The 19,873-nt window shown below is 39.1% G+C and overlaps 1 protein-coding gene across 1 annotated transcript in view; it reads left to right on the top strand.

Moving 5' to 3' along the window:
* The first annotated feature begins 1,276 nt into the window (after positions 1-1,276).
* arhgap35a (Rho GTPase activating protein 35a) overlaps positions 1,277-19,873 on the top strand; it is a 134,902-nt gene continuing 116,305 nt past the window's right edge. The window contains exon 1 of the mRNA XM_051678648.1: positions 1,277-1,843. The gene's annotated coding sequence lies outside the window, so the exon portion shown is untranslated. The remainder of the gene's footprint in view (positions 1,844-19,873) is intronic.

Raw genomic sequence — 19,873 nt, 5'->3', positions numbered from 1 at the left:
CAAACACTGATTATATTATATTATATTATATTATATTATATTATATTATATTAAACAGGGTTGGGGAGTAACAAAATACATGTAACGGGATTACATATTTAAAATACAAACTATAAGTAACTGTATTCCACTACAGTTACAGTTGAAATCATTGGTAATTAGAATACAGTTACATTCTAAAAGTATTTTGATTACTGAAGAGATTACTTTGCATTTTATTGTCATTTGTTTCATTTAATATTTAGTCCTTTCAGATGGAAAACATTCATACATATAAATGATGCGATCCAAAGTGCATTTGAACAGCAGTGAAACACTTTCTTATGAAGTGTTACATTCATACGAGCAGACAGAGAAGTAAGTTTGAAGTAAGTCTGGAGCAGAAGAAATAGAAATAAACCTTGTGTAAATTGTCAGCTTTACGCTAAGCTAAAATGCTATTTCTAGCCATTTTATATGCACGTTACCATGCACGAACATATTTTTTTATCAAGAAAATTCACGTTGGATCATAATTAATTTTTTTCTAGTAAGACCTTTGAAAAATCTTATTCTTGATAATAATTTATGCATTATTTTCCTGTAAAAATATCTAAAAATCCATAAAACATTTTAGAAATAACACTGCATGAGATATTTAGGTTTTTCAGAGAATGTATTTTTAACATGTATTTTGTCTTACTGTACTGGCAGAGTTTTTATAGTCAAAACAAGTGAAAAAATCTACCAGTGCTGAAGAAGTAATCCAAAGTATTTAGAATACATCACTGACCTTGAGTAATCTAACGGAATACGTTACAAATTACATTTTACAGCATGTATTCTGTAATCTGTAGTGGAATACATTTCAAATGTAACCCTCCTAACCCTGATTATATTGTATTGCATTGCATTGCATTATATTATATTATGTTTACAAAACTAATTTCAAGCATTTAAGCATACGTTTTTAGATAAAATAGTAAGGATCAATAGAAGAAAATTCATTCAAGTCAAGTGTGTCTAAACTTTTGAATGGTAGTGTAGCCTTTATTTATAGCCACAGTATTCCTAAATGGGACCTCATCAAAAGTTATTGTTAAAAAAAAATTTTTTAATTGAATTATAGCACATAATTTGTTCACAGTTTGAACAGTTTCTAACACCAGTACCTTTAGATAAAGGCTTGCGATAAAGGAATCGTCGTCATAATTATTTAGTGTATGCGCGCGCGTTAATTGTGTCCATGCGCGAGACTACAGCTCTCCCTATTCTCTCTCGGAGCAAAGGAGGGAGGAGAGACCAACGGCCGCCATTATTGGGAAGCTGAAAAAAACCACATTCACACACACACGCACCGTCACTGAATTTCGCCTTTATGCTGGGTGAAGTCTTTTTCCCCGCTGGAGAGAATCGCGCTGTGCTTCATCAGACTATTTGTTGACGGCTGAGATGTGTAATAAACATGGGCAACTCGAGATGTTTTGGACACAACAAAGGAAATTATAAGTGCTCAAAAACAACGTGGTGAACCCAAGGGACGAAAGAACGATACAGAGTTTCCCCCCCTCTCTCTTTCAACGCCTCATCCTTTCCAACAAGAAACATAGTGACCAGATGTTTCTTTTTGTCTTTTGTGCGGCATTTGGGCTAAGAAAAACAAACTGTTCAAAAAAACTTTGAGAGATTGCAATCCGTCATTTAAAGAAGAGGTTTGTGTTGGGATACAGAACCGCTACAGAAGGGAAACGTTGTTTAAGGGAGTACTGCTGGACTATTTGTCATTATTAGTCAGTTTTCCATCTAGATGAATTTCCTGAGCCGGTTGCTGCTGCAGATAAAGGAGTGAGGAAGGCATGCTGAGGTATGCACCAGTCTTTTTCTTCCCTTCATCTCTTTTTCCTAAACGCAAATTCCACAGGATTCCGTAATCAAACGGATTTGTGTGCTTTGTTATGAAAATAACATTGGCTTTATCAAAAACCTTGTTTAACGGTGCCATTTCACTTTGTATTGGGCAAATGAGAGTGCTGTAAACAGGTTTGTTATCCAAATTGACCCCAACAGAGGCTTTGCGATCGTTTGTGATTGCTTTATTATTCCTTCACCCTCAGTCAAGAGTTTGCTACATCTTTGCATTTGAAAATGGTTTCAAACCATCGATCACTGGTATACAGGTACAGTATATCCAGGCTTAGAGCTGCCAAGGTTTCAGGCCAGTCTTAATGTTTTTATTATTATTATTATTATTGGTAAAATTAAGATCCGTGTTGTTTGATTAGGTGAGCAAGGTATATTATATATCACAGACATTGCTGGGCTTCTGCAAATCCGGATGAAAGAATGTATTCCAGCAGTGTCTGTGGTTTAACATTGCATCACCTAAATACAGCACTGACCCTTTCTTGTAACACTGCAATGGACATAAAGAATTACAGTTCCACATATTCAACAAACTGGTGACAAGTTCCTCTTTGATTTGATCATTTGGCTTCATGACTGTAAATGCTGGTCCTAAATTGGCACGTGGGAAATATATCTGGTAGTTTAGAAAGATTTGAGTTTGGATGAATAATCCAGAAAATTGGTAATGTTCCAAAAACAGTTGATAGTGACCACCTACTCTCTCTCTGTAGTCAGAACAGGCTGAGGAACTGCTGAGCGCATGGGATGTTTCTATCCATTCCTCCCCCTTACATGACAGGTACATTTGAGCAATGCTGCTATAATTATACAAGCTCTTTATATAAATGGTGTATGGTTCAGTCTTGTTTATTTATGTCCTACATTGTCAGCAGCTGAACTTGATTGGGTTATATACAACTCCATTTGTCAGCTGTTGAAATGTTTTTGTCATAAGAACGCATAAAGGTTGACATTCTTAAAGGTGATAGACCAATATATCGGCCAGACCGATTGATCGCCTGATATTGGATATATTCATGTTATCTGCATGGCCCAAAAAGTGTGCCTGCTTTGAGGCGTTTTCATCATAAGAATGCATGAATTCTGACATTCTTAATGTTGATAGACCGATATATCGGCCAGACCGATTTATCAACAGATAACTGGCAAAATACAGATTATATGCACCTGCCAATAACTGTGCCCAAAACGTGTTTTCGTAATGGGAACACTTAAACTCTGACATTCCCGTTGATAGACTGATTGACTAGAGTGGACCGATTAATCACCCGATATTTGTCCAATTCAGATTATCTGCTTCGGCTGAAAACTGTAACTGCTTCAAAGTGTTTTTTTTTTCTTGGAAATGCATGAAATCTGACATTCTTCATGGTGATAGACCGATATATTGGCCAGGCTGATTAATCACTTGATATTTTGCTGTTTTTAGAATATCTGCATTGTGTTTTCGACATAGGAACGCATGAATTCTGACATCTGAAAATAGCTAAATATTGTGTGATTTAATCAGTCAGACTTATTTATTGGTCTATCATCATTAGAATTTGTTTATTTATTTTTTTCTCCAAATTTAGAATGCCCAATTCCCAATGTGCTTTTTAAGTCCTCGTGGTCACATAGTGATTCGCCTCAGTCCGGGTGGCGGAGGACGAATCCCAGCTGCCTCCGCGTCTGAGATCGTCAACCCGCGCATCTTATCACGTGGCTTGTTGAGCACGTTGCCACAGAGACATAGCGCATGTGGAGGCTTCCAGCCATCCACCGCGGCATCCACGCTCAACTCGCCATGCGCTCCACCGAGAACGAACCACATTATCGCGATCACGAGGAGGTTACCCCATGTGACTCTACACTCCCTGGCAACCGGGCCAATTTGGTTGCTTAGGAGACCTGGCTGGAGTCACTCAGCATGCCCTGGTATTCGAGCTAGCGAACTCCAGGGGTGGTAGCCAGCATCTTTACCACTGAGCTGCCCAGGCCACCCACCATTAGGATTGTTAGAATTTATGCGTTGCTATGACGAAAATACTTCATATTGGGTACGGTTATCGGCAGATAATCTGAAAACATTCAAATATCGGGTGATTAATCGGTGTGGCTGATATATCGGTCTGTCACCATTAGGAATGTCAGAGTTCATGCATTCATATGAAGAAAACACTTCAAACAGGCACAGTTAAATTAATATTAATATTAATATTTTCATATTATCTGCATGGGCTAATAACTGTCTTCACTTTGAAGCACATTCTTCTTAGGAACACATTCATTCTGACATTCCTAATGGTGATAGACTGATAAATTGGCCAGTCCAATCAATCACCCGATATTTGGCTGTATTCAGATTATCTGCCAATAACCGTGCCCACTTTGAAGCATTTTCATCATAGGAACCCTTGAATTCTGACATTCCTAATGGTGATATATTGATATATCGGCCAGAATGATTAATCACCCGATATTTGGCTATATTCAGGTTATCGGCATCTGTCGATAACCATGCCCGCTTTAAAATGCTTTCATCAAAGGAACGCATGAATTCTGACATTGCTAATGGTGATTAACATATATAGGCCAGAAAGATTAATCACCCATTATTTGATAATGACGATAATCTCAAAATGACCGTGTGTGCGGCCTGGCTGATATATCAGTCTTTCTTTACTCCCAAAACTGTTCTTGGTTTGTTTTTAAGTGTTAGCTTAACTAATAGAATGATTTAGATTACAGTTAATTCCCCACCTATATCTGGCACACTTCCAAGATATTAAAAACATTCCAGGTTGTGGTTTGTGTGCTTGATGACTGGTGTGTGTTGAACTGCCTTGACTGGCTGATTTGTAACAGATTACACTGTGGCCCTTAGCTGATAGATTGTGCTTTTAGGTGCAGAAACTAATACATTTTAGTGACGTGTTGCCCTCTTGCATTCATTTTTAAACCCCGCTGACAACGTAGTATCAATTGAATTTGACTGGTTGTCTTTAGGGAAGACATGACAAAGCTTTGAGGAATATAAGCGAATGCCCAGGTCAGACATTTGAGGAATTTGTTGACTATGGTTGATTGAGCAAAAATGAGTTGTTCCTCAGATAAAGTCATGCAGATGAAAGTTCATCAAATCAGGTATGAAAGAGAAGGATTGGAATGTCTGTTCCATGATAATCTTTAGGAATTTCTCATTGAGTAGTGGCAAAAGGCTAATTTTCCTTTCATACACTGTAAAAAAAGATTGCTGTAAATTTATAGCCAAATTCCTACAGCAATCTACTGTGATTCTTAAATACAGTAGCTGTTGTTTGCAAGGCATTAGAGGAAAATGACCATTTAAAGTCATGATATCATCTTGGTGAAAGCTAGTGACATTTTGAAACGTATATATTTTAAAACCCACCATGAAAATTCAAGTTTGTGGCACATGGTTAGTGTTCATGATGTTTCTGACCAACTCCTCTGATCTTTATCATCTCGCATAAGCCTTCACTTGTCTGTCGAATGAGTCAAATTAAAACAAATATAAATCAACCTTTGAAGCAATGTATGTAAAATGTTACCAGGATTGAATAGTATAATTTTTTTATGAAAAAACAACAACAACAACCCGTACACAGTAAAATAACAGTATAGCACTACATTGTGGGTTATAATGGTGAAATACCCACACGCCTTTGCGCTTGAATAAATATTCATGCTTTGGCAATGCATTGGGGCTTCAAAAATTTTTTTTTTTATTCTGCTTCGACTGATAACTGTAATCACTTCAAATTGTTTTTTTCTTGGAAATGGATGAAATCTGACATTCTTAATGGTGATAGACCAATATATTGTCCAGGCTGATTAATCACTTGATATTTAGCTATTTTTAGAATTGGCCTCAGTCCGGGTGGCGGAGGACGAATCCCAGCTGCCTCCGCGTCTGAGATCGTCAACCCACGTCTTATCACGTGGCTTGTTGAGTGCGTTGCCACAGAGACATAGCGCTCAACTTGCCACGAGCCCCACCGGGAATGAACCACATTATCGCGATCACGAGGAGGTTACCCCATGTGACTCTACCCTCCCTAGTAACCGGGCCAATTTGGTTGCTTTGGAGACCTGGCTGGAGTCACTCAGCACGCCCTGGGATTTGAACTAGCGAACTCCAGGGGTGGTAGCCAGCATCTATACAAATGAGCTACCCAGGCCCCCCACCATTAGGATTGTTAGAATTTATGCATTGCTATGACAAAAATACTTCATATTGGGTACGGTTATCGGCAGATAATCTGAAAACAGCCAGATATCAGGTGATTAATCGGTGTGGCTGATATATCGGTCCGTCACCATTAGGAATGTCAGAGTTCATGCGTTCATATGAAGAAAACACTTCAAACAGGCACAGTTAAATTAATATTAATATTAATATTTTCATATTATCTGCATGGGCTAATAACTGTCTCCACTTTGAAGCGCATTCTTCTTAGGAACACATTCATTCTGACATTCCTAATGGTGATAGACTGATAAATTGGCCAGTCCAATCAATCACCCGATATTTGGCTGTATTCAGATTATCTGCCTATAACTGTGCCCGCTTTGAAGTGTTTTCGTCATAGGAACCCTTGAATTCTGACATTCCTAATGGTGATAGATTGATATATCGGCCAGAATGTTTAAAAAAAAAAAAAAAAGTTTTTATTCAGATTTAATATAAGTCTTAGTTTAATTTAGTGTTAATTTAGTGTTGTTTTGTTTTAAGTCACCGTTATGGTGATTAGTGATCTCTTGAGCTGGCGCCTTGGACCTTCTTTATTATTATGTTATGTTCTTCCAGCCAGTCAATTTGTGTTTAAGTAAAACACAAGATGTTGCACTGTGTTACTTGAAAGACAAAACTTGTGGTCAGATTAATTGTTCAGTTCGACAGTAAATCAAGACATTACATTAAACACCTAATCATTCACCTGGCAGACTGTGAGTAACTATCACCCTTGTGTGGCCTGGTAGGGTTGCTGGAGGTACATTCCTCTAGAACATAGCAACAGTGTACAGTGCCTTGACAATATGCGCTGTAGCAGTGCTGGATGTTCGGAACACACTTAATAATGCTCATACTTGATTGTACTGACTTCCTGTTATAAAGTCTGAACTTTAGATACTCTAAATTTTCTGTGTGATGTATCTGTTTCTTCCTGTATGATCTTCCGTTTCTGAACGCAGACCCCCGCGACCCTTCCGAGCCCCTTAGCTGTAATGTGTAGAATGCATGTTGAGTTTCAACATAATCTAACTCTTCAAGCCTGGAGCACAACTGGCATGTTTCTCCTTCAGTTGCATGCACTCTGAGTGAAGGTTAATAGTTGAGGTTGTGGATGGTTTCTCAAGTGAGTGTTTTCAAAAGTTTCTCTTCAAGACTGCTTTGAAATTCAATCCTGAAACTAAAGTGATATGTTGTCATTTCTTGTCTCTGCAACTTTTACCTGGTAAACAGGAGAGAGATGCTTTGATAGCAATCTGTTCTAGGAGTGACTTTGCTTTCCCAGAAATTCACAAACATTTTAAGCCTGCCAAGAAACCCTAGATAAGTCATTGGTTTATGTGAGTTTAATCTTTCTTTCATCATTGATGTTATCTCGCACATAGCCTATATTTCTCATCTGATGCAGTCTAGTCATCATCATTGCTGTCCATGTTATTTTTGACCTCCGATCTTAAGATCTTAGACAATCTCTGCACTCTGAAACAGACTTTTGTGTTATTTTGGAGCTGCGGTGGTGGATTTAGCCATAATAAGTGTAATATATAGCTTTGCATTTGACAATTGTGTTAATAGTGTTTGCTGGACAAGGACACCTCTAAATGCTTTCCACCTCTTTCCGCTAATATCTGTGTGATTTGCATGAACAGAAGATTCTGTGATCTTTCTAAGCCCATCTCAGTGCCTCAAGCTCTGGGCTAGTCAATGTTCGTCTGCCAAATGTCTGGCCAGTAAGATGTGTCCACTTGCCAAACTATACAGAATGGGTGTTTGGTAATTTAGGCCTTCTCATTGACTTGTCCAGTTTCATTCTAATTCTTATATCGGTTGAGCTCAAGACATCTTTTCAGCATGCCATGACTGCAAAATGAATGGTGTTTGATAAGGCTAGCATCACTATTACTATTGCTAGTACTTAGGTTTAGGGATTGGATCTAGGGTTAGACGATATGTGGGTTTTACAGATTAATCCGTGACGATGGTTGCTTTTTGAAAATCTATGCCGATAGTTGCTGATAGTTTTTTCATCATTACGTGATTTTTAATATAAGAGTCCCCTTTATGTTTCAGGCTTGTTTATACTTGTTTATGTGATGCACCAAATCATTTTTTTCTGGGGATTTTGGTTGAACAATAAACTGCATCTGGGATTTTATTCATTTAGGAATCTTGTCATAGTAAGGAAAAAATAAGAGATTTTTTTTTTTCTATAAATCAATTTTAAAAACTATCAGCCGATTAATTGGTTATCTGCCTTTCCCACAACCATAGTTATCGATATCGGCAAAATCCACTATCGGCCGACCACTAATTGGAACAAACGATAAAACGGACGTGAAAGTATCCCATAAAATTTGCTTTGAAGGAGGGACCTGAGCCATATCTAGGGATCAGAATATCATAGAGACTTGGAGGTGGGCTCTTTTGACTTAGGACATATAAGCAACCACACAGAACACCCTAGCAACCTCATAACAATGCCCAGGCAACTATCCACAACACCCTTCTATAGTGACCGTGAATTTTGCGTGCACTGCTTACGTATCCTTTAGAAAGTGTAAATGCTACTCATAATAACATTTATGTCCTTGTGTTAATTATGACCCACGCTTGTCCTTAGATTGTTTATCGTAAACAATATTTGGTTCAGTTTATAGCTGATTTAGCATGCATTCCCTAGATTACACCACCCCTCTTCTGAATAGCTTCCTTGTTTGAGGCTGGATTACAAGGAAAGGAAACTGACATTTTGTACTGGGCATCTGAATTTCCATAAGGAAATCTGCTTTTTACCCTCCCTCCTCTATTTTTCATGACATGAGGCTTTTGGTAGTGGACAACAACTAGGGAGTCTCTCTGAGTAAGGGATGCCGTAAGGGACTGTTTCTGAAGGTTTCCTGATGACACATTATCCTGAAACTCTTAGTATAGTCTAGGAGACAAGCCGAGATCAATAAGAACACAAATCTGTGGATGTAGGATGTAAAGGTGATGTAGTATGCCCGTATACCAGAAATCTTTGCAAGCTAGTTAGGGGGTGGGGACCCTTATTTCTATTGCAAAGGTCAATCCATTATCATAGTGTTTTGAATCGCCCACTATTGCTCTTTGCAACAGTGGCCGGTCACATTGTCTTAAAAAAACGGTGGCCATGACGATGAAGTATCTGGATGTGACCTTTGCTACCAGCAAGTTCTGCTTTAGTTACCTTTTGTAGAAACTTGCAGCAAGTGCACACATGCTCTCAGCTAGGGCTGCAACAATTAATCAATAAACAATGAGCATAGTGCCCAGTTGTTGCCTCGGGTGTTGACAGATACAATCTTCTCTATCTATTTAATTCAAGGAATAGTCAACAGATCAGTGTTGCTACAAACTACTCATAACTTAAAGTAGCTAAATTACAGTCAAGTTACTCTTTTAAAATAGTAGGTAGCTACTAACAAAGTAGCTTGCTACATTGTAGTGATTGACCGATATGGGTTTTTAATGGCCGATGCCGATATCCAGGGAGCAGGGTGGCCGACAGGCCGAAACAATGCAGATATGTCACACAATTTAATGTAGTAAATAACTAAACATAAAATTGCTAAAAAAAAAAAAAAAAAAATGAAACTCTTATTTAGCACTAGATTTACTCAATAAGATTTTCACACTAAACTTTAACTTTGTAAAAAATAATCGAAAAAAATAATGTTGTATTTTAAATGGTAGATAGGGCTGGGAAAAAAATCGATTCTGTTACAAATCACGATTCTTGAGCCAAATGATTTTAAAATCGTCTCCCTGTTTTTTTTTTTTTTTTTTTTTTTTTTTTTTTTTAAGTAAAAAAAAACAAAAATACATCTTAATGCTACAATGATTAATAGATAAATATAGGAGAGTTCCGCACTAACAGTTTTTCTGTCTAAGGTTTCTCTTTAATTCTTTAAGTGTAGTGCTTTATCGCACCACTGCTACATTCATAAAGCACCCTTTTTTCACTGTCAGACATCAAAAATCCTCTGCTGTGCTCACTGTTCCTATTATTATGCATAATCCAAAAGTTGAGAGGTGTTGTTTTTTTAATTTTCTCCCCTTTTTCTCCCCAATTTGGAATGCCCAATTCCCAATGCGCTCTTAAGTCCTCAAGGTCCTCCAAGTGGCGGAGGGCGAATCTCAGTTGCCTCCGCATCTGAGACCATCAATCCGCGCATCTTATTACGTGGCTTGTTGAGCACGTTACCACGGAGACATAGCGCGTGTGGAGGCTTCACGCTATTCTCCACGGCATCCACGCACAACTCACCACGCGCCCCACCGAGAGTGAGAACCACGTTATAGCAACCACGAGGGGGTTACCCCATGTGACTCAACCCTCCCTAGCGACCGGGCCAGTTTGTTGCTTAGGAGACCTGGCTGGAGTCACTCAGCACCCCTGGATTTGACCTCATGACTCCAGGTGTGGTAGTCAGTGTTTTTACTCGCTGAGCTTCCCAGGCCCCCAACAACTCTAATATTTAAAAGATTGTTTCCCTTTCATTGTGGATTACAGACAAACAACATCTCTTTTAAAGTGAAAATAAGGCTTTGACATCATATAGGCTATTTACACTTGTGCTCGTATTTTAATGACTTGAGAGATTACAGAAGACATGACAAAATTTCTGGTAAGAGAAAGCAAGGGTGAGCAACGATGCTCCCTGCTTTTTATGGAGCATTGTGGGATTTTTTTTGGGAGCGAACATTTCAGTGAACTGGAATGATTTTGCGAACGAGACAGCCCTAAAAATGGCTGACTCCCTGATCAGTGCCCTGACTACTGAACAAGGGATCTGATTGAGATGCACCCAGGGAGAATGAAACCGGGGAGCACTTTAACATTATAAGCTCAAACGCATCTGCCGTGGCTCTGTTATGTGGGCCATTGAAATGAGACTGTGTTGCACACCGGTCTGTTATTGTACACGATGGCATGTAACAACAAAATGAACCGTGACTGGTCGTTTACATGTCTCAGTCGCTTCACATGCAAACAGGCGATTCACAGCGCCCTTAAAAAAAAACAAATCTGCCACAGGGGAAAATTTATCGGGCGATAATTAAAAAATTCAGAAAACCGGCCGATTTATCGGCCTTGGCAACATATCGGTCAACCACTACTACATTGACTTTAATAAAGATGATCTTTTTAAAAAAAAAAATTTTTATTCAAATTAATCAGATCAAATTGACTTCTTCCATTATCTGGCACAAACACAGTGAAGATCTCAAGTATGGTGGCAATGTTTAATTGAACATAAATACAACATAAAATTATGCTAAATACAACTTATACTAAATTGAACTTACATGTATAAAATATTTGGGGGCCTGGTATCTCAGTGAGTATTGACGCTGACTACCACACCTGGAGTCGTGAGTTCGAATCCAGGATGTGCTGAGTGACTCCATCCAGGTCTCCTAAGCAACCAAATTGGCCCGGTTGCTAGGGAGGGTAGAGTCACATGGGGTAACCTCCTCATGGTCGCTATAATGTGGTTCTCACTCTCGTGGGGAGCGTGGTGAGTTGTGCGTGGATGCCGTGGTGAATAGCGTGAGCCTCCACGCACACACACAATGACTCCGGTAACGCGCTCAACAAACCACGGGATAAGATGTGCGGATTGATGGTCTCAGACGCGGAGGCAACTGAGATTCGTCCTCCGCCACCCGGAGTGAGGCGAGTCACTACGCCACCACGAGGACTTAGAGCGCATTGGGAATTGGGCATTCCAAATTGGGGAGAAAAGGGGAGAATTTGTTTTTTTTTTTTTTTATAAATATTTCACTTCAAAAACAAGACGCATTACACAGGGGCTCAAGTGAATCAGTGAATTGTTTGTTTGAACTGTTTTTTTTACATGAACTGTCCGAACGATCCCATTCACTAAAATGAAGTTGTCTTCTCATTTGCTTCTTATAAGGGAATTGGTGAATTGTTTATTGTAACCAGTTTTATTTTTACGTGAATCATCTTAGAGAAAAGATGCTTTTGAATCTATTGGACTTTTTGCTGTGTTGACAAAATGAGGCGTGGTTCCACGCTACGTAGTGCATAAGTTCTGACTTCATTCTCATTCTTCCGCTGTGTGTTTGTTTGTCTGTGCCCTGTTTTTTGCCTGGTATTAAAGATGCATTTCGGGCAATCCGATCACAAGTGGACAGGCGCCATCGCCATTTCCTGGTAATATACGTCTCTTTTGAAAACTTGTTCAGATATGAGTGGAGGTTTTTTGATTTCATGACTGTGTACATCAATCATTATGTCAGTGTGTTGCTGTATGATAATAAAGCACAAAACATTATAATAACAAAAAGAAAGCGTGACAAAAGTGGCGCATCATTTCTGCCAGTTAGACTTGCATTGAATCTAATCACATACATGCCATTTAGAGCAGAATTCTCCATTATTTTAGTTATAAACTGATCTTCAGATGTGTGTGTTTCTCATCCAAGTGACTGCATGTTGATATCAGACACACTTTAGAGGATCTGTGAACTTGTGTATGTATGTTTGTATTTTTTTTTTTATTGGATGGTTATTTCCTTTTAAAGCCGGCCCGCACTTAACCGGTGAAGTTGAAAACTCTTGTTTTAGTGCAGTGGTTGATTGACAAGTTGATCTATCATATATCCACGTCATATACTATTATAAAGGATGATATGCCCCTGAATGTAGCCCTATTACTTTTGAAATAAAACATGTATGACGTATAAAAATAGACCACGACAGAAATTTTACAGCTCAGTCCGTGAGAGTGACGGATAAAGATTTTTTTCTAGCGCAACATCTGCTGTCACGCTACTGAAAAATTTTGTTAAGTTGGTAGCATCGCTACCTTTAGTTAGTTACACTGCAACAGATTGATTAACAGTCTTAAGTTGCAGCACTCTCTCTCTCTCAGCAAACAGTCTGTGCTGTTACATGTCCACCCAACCTTTTCCCTGGTGCCTGTTCCCAGAAACTGCACTGGCTCTTTGGACCATCAGTGTTCATTCTGTCAATTATCAGTGGTCTCTAGTCGCTCCTGTGGCCTTGAGTGCAACTCTCGGTGACTCAGCATTTCACCTAGAGATGAGTGCATCTGGAAAACCAGAGAGACAGACAGAACCGAGCAAGTGAGACCAAGAGCAAAGATGGCCCACATGAAGAACTTTCTGTAACATTCAGGAATTTCACTTCCCACAGACAAACTCATGCTATTTCTCCTTGTGTCTGTGTTTCTGGGCTTGGTGTGTTTGGCTGTTTTGGTGGTTTGTCTTGACACCAAAAAATGTATTACCGCTGTGGCCTCCTCCCACTTGCGTCAGTTTTTGCCTTTTGACTTGTTTTGGTGACTTGTTATACTGTTTGTTTGCTGCTAGTCTCAGACCTCACGCCAACGGACCACCCACTGTCCATTCACTGACCTACTGATGAGTATTGCACACAAAAATTGCAAGCACTGACTGAAATCGGCAGATCCGATCTGATTGGCTGGTGCTACGCAACTTCTTGGAGTGCCCAAATTTATTTTATTACTGTACCTGGAAGCAAAGTTGTGTTAACAAGGTATTGGACAGTTACAATGACAGCTTGATGAGGCATAACTAATCACTGGAATTGCAAAAGTTTTCCAGATTGTTGGCATAAGTGTCTGAAGAGTTTCACTTCAGACACTTAATTGCAATTTTTACAACAGTTAGTTCCAGTCCTCAAACTGGATTGAAACGCCAAAGTGGCGTTCCAGAGTGCTGATATACAGTCCAACAGCACTGGGATGCTTTACTATTTATATCATTCCACTTTTCCATGTTCATTGCTTTCTAAAATCGTGGCGAGGATTTTGATTTATCGTTTCTTTTAATGTAATTTACTGATTCAATAAGTGACCATTTTGGGAGATTGCATATTTCGCCAATAGGTGGTGACACACGAGGGTCTTTTATGTAATAAAAGAGTGACAATAAAGAGTAACTCATTCAACCATTGACTCCACTAAGTCATTAAAAAACACAGATTCCTTCACTGCAGAAAAATTAAAGTGAATGAGAGCGATTCAGTAGTGATGACAAACAATACCACTAGTTCAAATCCGATTATTCTTTTAGAACTTTTTTCGCTGTCTGTAAAGTAATATACAAACTAACTGGCCAATTTTTGTTTGAAATGCGCATTATTTAATACAATTTACTTGTTTGTTGAACTGTTGTATAAAAGCAAGATCACAATTGCAATCATTGGGTTACCATGCTCTTAAAGGTCTGAAGCTGCATGTGATTTCCAAAGGAGACTTCTCTTTCCACCTCCTTCCTTTGTTCAATCAGTTCTCAGCCTTCGTTTCCTCTGAAGTTGCCCCTGCAAGTTTGTCGCTGTGTTGTGATTGTTGGGATTCCCCCCTTCCCTTCAGCACCACTCTGTTTCCTGCAGGATGTCCAGCAAAGATGCCCCTGGTGGGGGTAATTTAAAAAACAAGGAGACTGCTTTATGAAAGGGTTTAGCTGGATGTTAGGCCTCTCTGTAAAGGATGAACATTATTACATACCTCCGTACCTTAGGGTATGATCAGAGCATCAAAACTAAAAATGTTTGCTTCATTTGGCATCCATTTTATGAATGTGAAGTACACATAATTCTAACTATCGGCATTTATAGCTTTGCATTGACTTGTATGCCTGTATGACTTCCATGGAACAGAAAAGGAGATGTTGAATGGAATGTTAACCTCAGTGACCATTCACTTTCATTGCATTTTTTTTCATACTGTGAAAGTAAATGGTGCTGTCTAACATCTCTATTTGTGTTTCATGGACGAAAGCAAGTCATACAGGTTTGGAAACACATGAGGATGAGTAAATAAAGACAGCATTTTCATTTATGGCTGAAGTATCTACCTGCCAGGCAAAGAGAGAGGGAGAAAGTCATTTTAACACAATGTATAATTAGATCTGGCAGGTGTAATCGCAGAAAGATGAGCAGTCATGAGAGAAGGGGGTTTGAAAATGCCCATATGTGTAAATGAGTGAAAGCATCATGCAATCATGAGTTTCTACTCTGGCCTTCTAATCTCACTTCTCTTTACATCCGTACTTAAACTGCAGCAGGCGCCTGGGGCGACGGAATGCCAGCACCTTGTCAGAAGCTGTTAGATGAGACTGTCCACTCACAGAAACTTTGTTACCACTGTGGTAGCCTTTAAAACTGGCCACTGCTTGCAGAGCGAATTCAGTCACCACAAGGGAGGAACGTTGGAAGTGGTTTTCTTGAAATGATCTCTCAGGCAGGCAGTTGTTTGAATGAAATAAGAGCTGGAAAAAGCAAGAGTGAGTGCAATATGCACATCTGTTGCACAGGTCTTTAAGCCTCCTTACTCGGGATGTGTTTTGGGTCCTTTTTTAAGCTTTAAAGTGCCAATCAACTGCCATTGTCTTAAAGAAATGGACTGTGATTCATTAAAACATCTCCTTTTGTGTTCCGCATAAGAATAAAAGTCCTATGCTTTTGAGTAAATTATTACAGTTTTAATTTTTGGTTTAATCTTCCTTTAAATGGTTTCATACGATACGTCTTAGCCTGACCTTTTGCCACACTGTCATCACACGAACACATTGGTCATTCCTAGATGAGGTGTGGCTAACAGCGTAATGACAAACACATCTCCTTACATTATACGATAAGAGTACCATCTGGGACCATATTTTATCTAGCCAACGCTTTTTTTCAACGCCCTTATCTGGCGATAGTGCCGGCCACTTGCTGATGAGTAAGTGCTGCGTTGCTTAAAGGTGCTGGGCCTGGCGTTATCGGGTGCCCCTGCAACAGCTTGTCATCTGGGTCCCACTTAGCTAATGATGCCCATGCTATCACGGCAAGCGGGAAAAGAGCTATAAAACCAGCAGCACCATGGCTGGGAAGATAAATGAGATTCATATGAGACAGCGAGTCAAGTGCTTATCAGGCTGGTGGAAAAGGGCCTTTTATTTCAGCACTTCCATATGGCTCCCCACAAGAGGAAATAGATTTGTGTTTATTTAGTTCCACTTCCAGTTGCTAAATGGTATTCTCTGTATTGGCTCGAAAATGAAACCTCCAGAGCTGTCGTATCATTACACTAGTGTAGTTTTTGGATACGTTAGCTGCTTTTGTAAAGCATTTGGGTTAATTAGCTGCCTCTTTGGGATGGGAGGGTTGTTGATTAGAAAGTTAGGCTATATTCAGCACATTTCATGTTCTGCAGGAAAATGAATGAAAGCGTAAAGTGGAAGTGTTATCATTTTCTTTTTCGATCTTCTCATTTCCCAGCTGTTTAAAAACAATTGATATTTTTGTGATTTCGTTTGGTGATGCTAGTAGTGCTGGAAATGACACACTTCAGCTTTAAATTGTCATTTGAATATGATTTGTATGGGTTACCTTCTCCAAGAATCTGCCCTTGATATTTTGATCTCACGGTCAAATTGTTGCATTTAAAAGATCTTGTTGTTTAACAGTGTCGAGGAGATGATGTGTCAGGATCCAAGATGTCACAACCTTTGCTTCAGGGACTACTAGACCATGAAGAACAATTACTTGAAATGCCAGGAGCACTCTCAAAATCACTTCCACTGTAATAGTAGTTATTAACTCCAAGACGTGTGATGGGAGAGTTATTGCGCCTATGTAACTTTTGAATGAATAATCACCACCAGTTTTAGAGGAGTGGTTCACCCAAAAATTAAAATTCTTTCATCATTTACTTGCATCACTTTCTTTCTAAAGGCTCGGGTTTACTTCTAGAGGATCTGAAATTTACTTCGCAGTTATGAGAAAAGGTTGCAATTATGAGAAATAAAGTGTCTAATGAATCACCTGTCCTATGATGGACGGGTTTGGCCCAATTAAGCTCAGATTCAGAGAAAACAGAGGATGAAAACTGCCATAACTACAAAGTCCACATTAAAACAAAGGAAACTTCAAGTCATTTTTCTTAGCGTGTGTGTTGGCGTAGTCACTGAATTTTGCCATAGTATAGCAATGCAGTTGATGTTGTTTCAAGAAACACTATCCAAAAAGTATGGAAAACTAGTTTTTGGGTTTGATAGACCAACACAGAACAACATGGTGATTTTCAGGGTAAAGCAGGTACCTTGTCAGGTAAAAACATACAGTAGTAGCGAAGGAATGCTGTTAGTCCGGTCGAACCTTCCTGCTTGGACTTTTAGCTGTTGTTGTTGAAGGTCTAAAATACGAGGGATACGCGGAAGAGGGACGGGTCTCATGCCGCCCGCTTTGTCTGTTGACATAACAGATCCAGATTGGAGAGTCACGATGCAGAGACTTGGAGATGTGCTGTCAACATGTATTTCTTCTCATTACATTTGTGACTAGCCTCCGTTTAAGCCAAATAAATTATGTTTGAGAGAACGTGTGTACACATGCAAAAACACACACTGTAATCTCACATTTTCTGCAGTGTCCCATGAAGCAGGCTTTGTGCAAATCTACTCAAGCAAATACAGGCCTCTTGCTCTCTCTGCTGTAGGGTTAAGGGTCAGAGGATCGCTATTCTTGCCCTCCCTGAATATGGGATCTTCAGGAGGAATGAGGGAGCATTGGACTTTGGAGGAAACGGGGCCCTGGTATACGGTGTTTGTTTGTTTTACTGCACATCAGTGTGGGTTTGTGTTTTGGATCCTGTCTAAGCCCTGAGGGAAGACGGGCCTTTATTTGTTAAATATTCCCTACTGTCTGGACAAAGCTTAAAAAAACGTACCTTTGGCTTTGCTGCGATGCTTTGACCTTTTGGAATGTCCACTGCAGCCTGTCGTGCCAGCTCTCCCTGGAACTAAGTTTAGCCTAAATGGTGTTTGAGCCCAAGCTTCCCAAGCTACAAGCTACTAGTACTTAGACTTAGTTAAATTACAGTCAAGCTACTCTTTTAAAATAGTAGTTAGCTTCACTACTAACAAAAACTACTAACAAAAAGTAGCTAACTACATTAAAGCTATTTTCAACACGGGTCTCTGGAATGCTCCATTCTGATTGGTCAATGGCGCCATCTAGCGGTCTGATATTGCTCAGTAACAACTGCACATCCATATATCAGGCCGTGGATCTGGGTATTGTGAGCCATCATTCCTGCTTCTCTGATAACTGTTCGATCTCTACAAGTAAGCTAATAAAATAATTTCAACTCAAATCAATGTTTCATATGCATTTATTTATTTATTTGGCAAGTACTTTTGTAATAAGCTGGATTATGAGGACAGAACTCTGACACAAACCGGAGCTGGATTTTAGCTGTTCAACGATATATTTCTTCTCACATAATTATGTAATTTCAAAGCAAATCAGTATTTTATGCCCATGTATTTATTTATTTGATTAGTAGTCTTGTAATAGGCTGAATAATGAGGAGTGAGACGGTTGTTATCGCATAATAAATCCCTTCAGGCTGGTCACCCTCTCTGGATTTATTTTATGATAACAACTGGCTGATTGTACATTATCCCTTACTTAAATAAGAAAATATTTTTAAATATATAACAATCAAATCATATTTCTAATCTGTAATTAGAAGCTCTGATTGCAGAATTTATTAATATCACTTAATTTATAATTAGGGTTACATTAAATTGAATTTATGAATTTATACTAAATATAAACTAATAAAACACCCCATATCATGATGAACAGCAGCAAATTTACTAAATATTAAAAAGAAGACAGCGGTTTCTGGTAAAGTCCCTTTAAAGGGGCGGTCACACTAGGCTTTGAACATGCTAAATCTTTTCAGACAACGCCATGGACCAGGACATGATGTCACGCGGAGGGCTTCAGGTGTAAGTAATTAATACATCACAAATGATAAATAATATTTTCATATTGTTAAATTATATTGTCTACTCACTTTCCTACAGCAATAAAAACACACAGCTTCACAGCTCAGAGTTCAACAAACTTGAACTTTTGTCCGCAGTCGAATGTAAAATTTTATGAGCTTGTGTTTCCCCTCACCTGTGAATGTTCGAAGTGAATGGAGTGCGAAGTGTAGTGTGAACGCCCCTTAAGGCTCCGAAAGGGCTCAAGTTAATTTGTAAATGAATGTGAACTAGTTAATTTTTTTATGAACCCACTTTATGACTCACTAACATAAATTGGAGTTCCCAAAGCGAAATATAAGTGGTGTTTATTTCAACAAGAATACAATTCACCTAAATTATTTAGATATCCCAGTGCAGTTTAAGAGAGGATGTTTTAGGTGAGTGCATATGATTTCTTCCATGTGTCCATTACTGCGTTTGCAACATGTCAGATGACACGCTACTCGTTGGAAAATGAAACTCGTTACTTAAAATAGCTGAACTTCTGTCATGCTACTGAAAATGTAGTTAAGTTGGTAGCATCTCTACACTGTTTTGTGTTATGAATAATACCTCTTGTTGCTAGTACATTTCTAATTGAAAACACCTAGCAACCATCCAGAACAGCTCAGCAACCACACGCTGTTGCAATGTCCTATTTACCACCCAGAGAACCCTAGCATTGTGGTGGTGAGTTGCTTGATCAAGCAGCATTCTTTCTTTTAATGGAGACAGTTTCTAAGAGCCTGGTTTTTGGTCTTTTCATTTAAAGCAACATGTCCAGATATGTTTGTCAATGAGCAACTTTCTGCCTCAGGAAGAATTTGACATTGACAGGGAAAAGGGAGGTAAGCCAAGCAAGTCTCGGTGTGTGGCGAGACAGTGAAA

The sequence above is a fragment of the Myxocyprinus asiaticus genome, chromosome 39 (assembly GCF_019703515.2).
Source record: "Myxocyprinus asiaticus isolate MX2 ecotype Aquarium Trade chromosome 39, UBuf_Myxa_2, whole genome shotgun sequence".
Classification (NCBI taxonomy): Eukaryota; Metazoa; Chordata; class Actinopteri; order Cypriniformes; family Catostomidae; genus Myxocyprinus; species Myxocyprinus asiaticus.
Note: the sequence above shows the minus strand (reverse complement) of the source record. Positions and strands in the feature narration are given on the sequence as shown.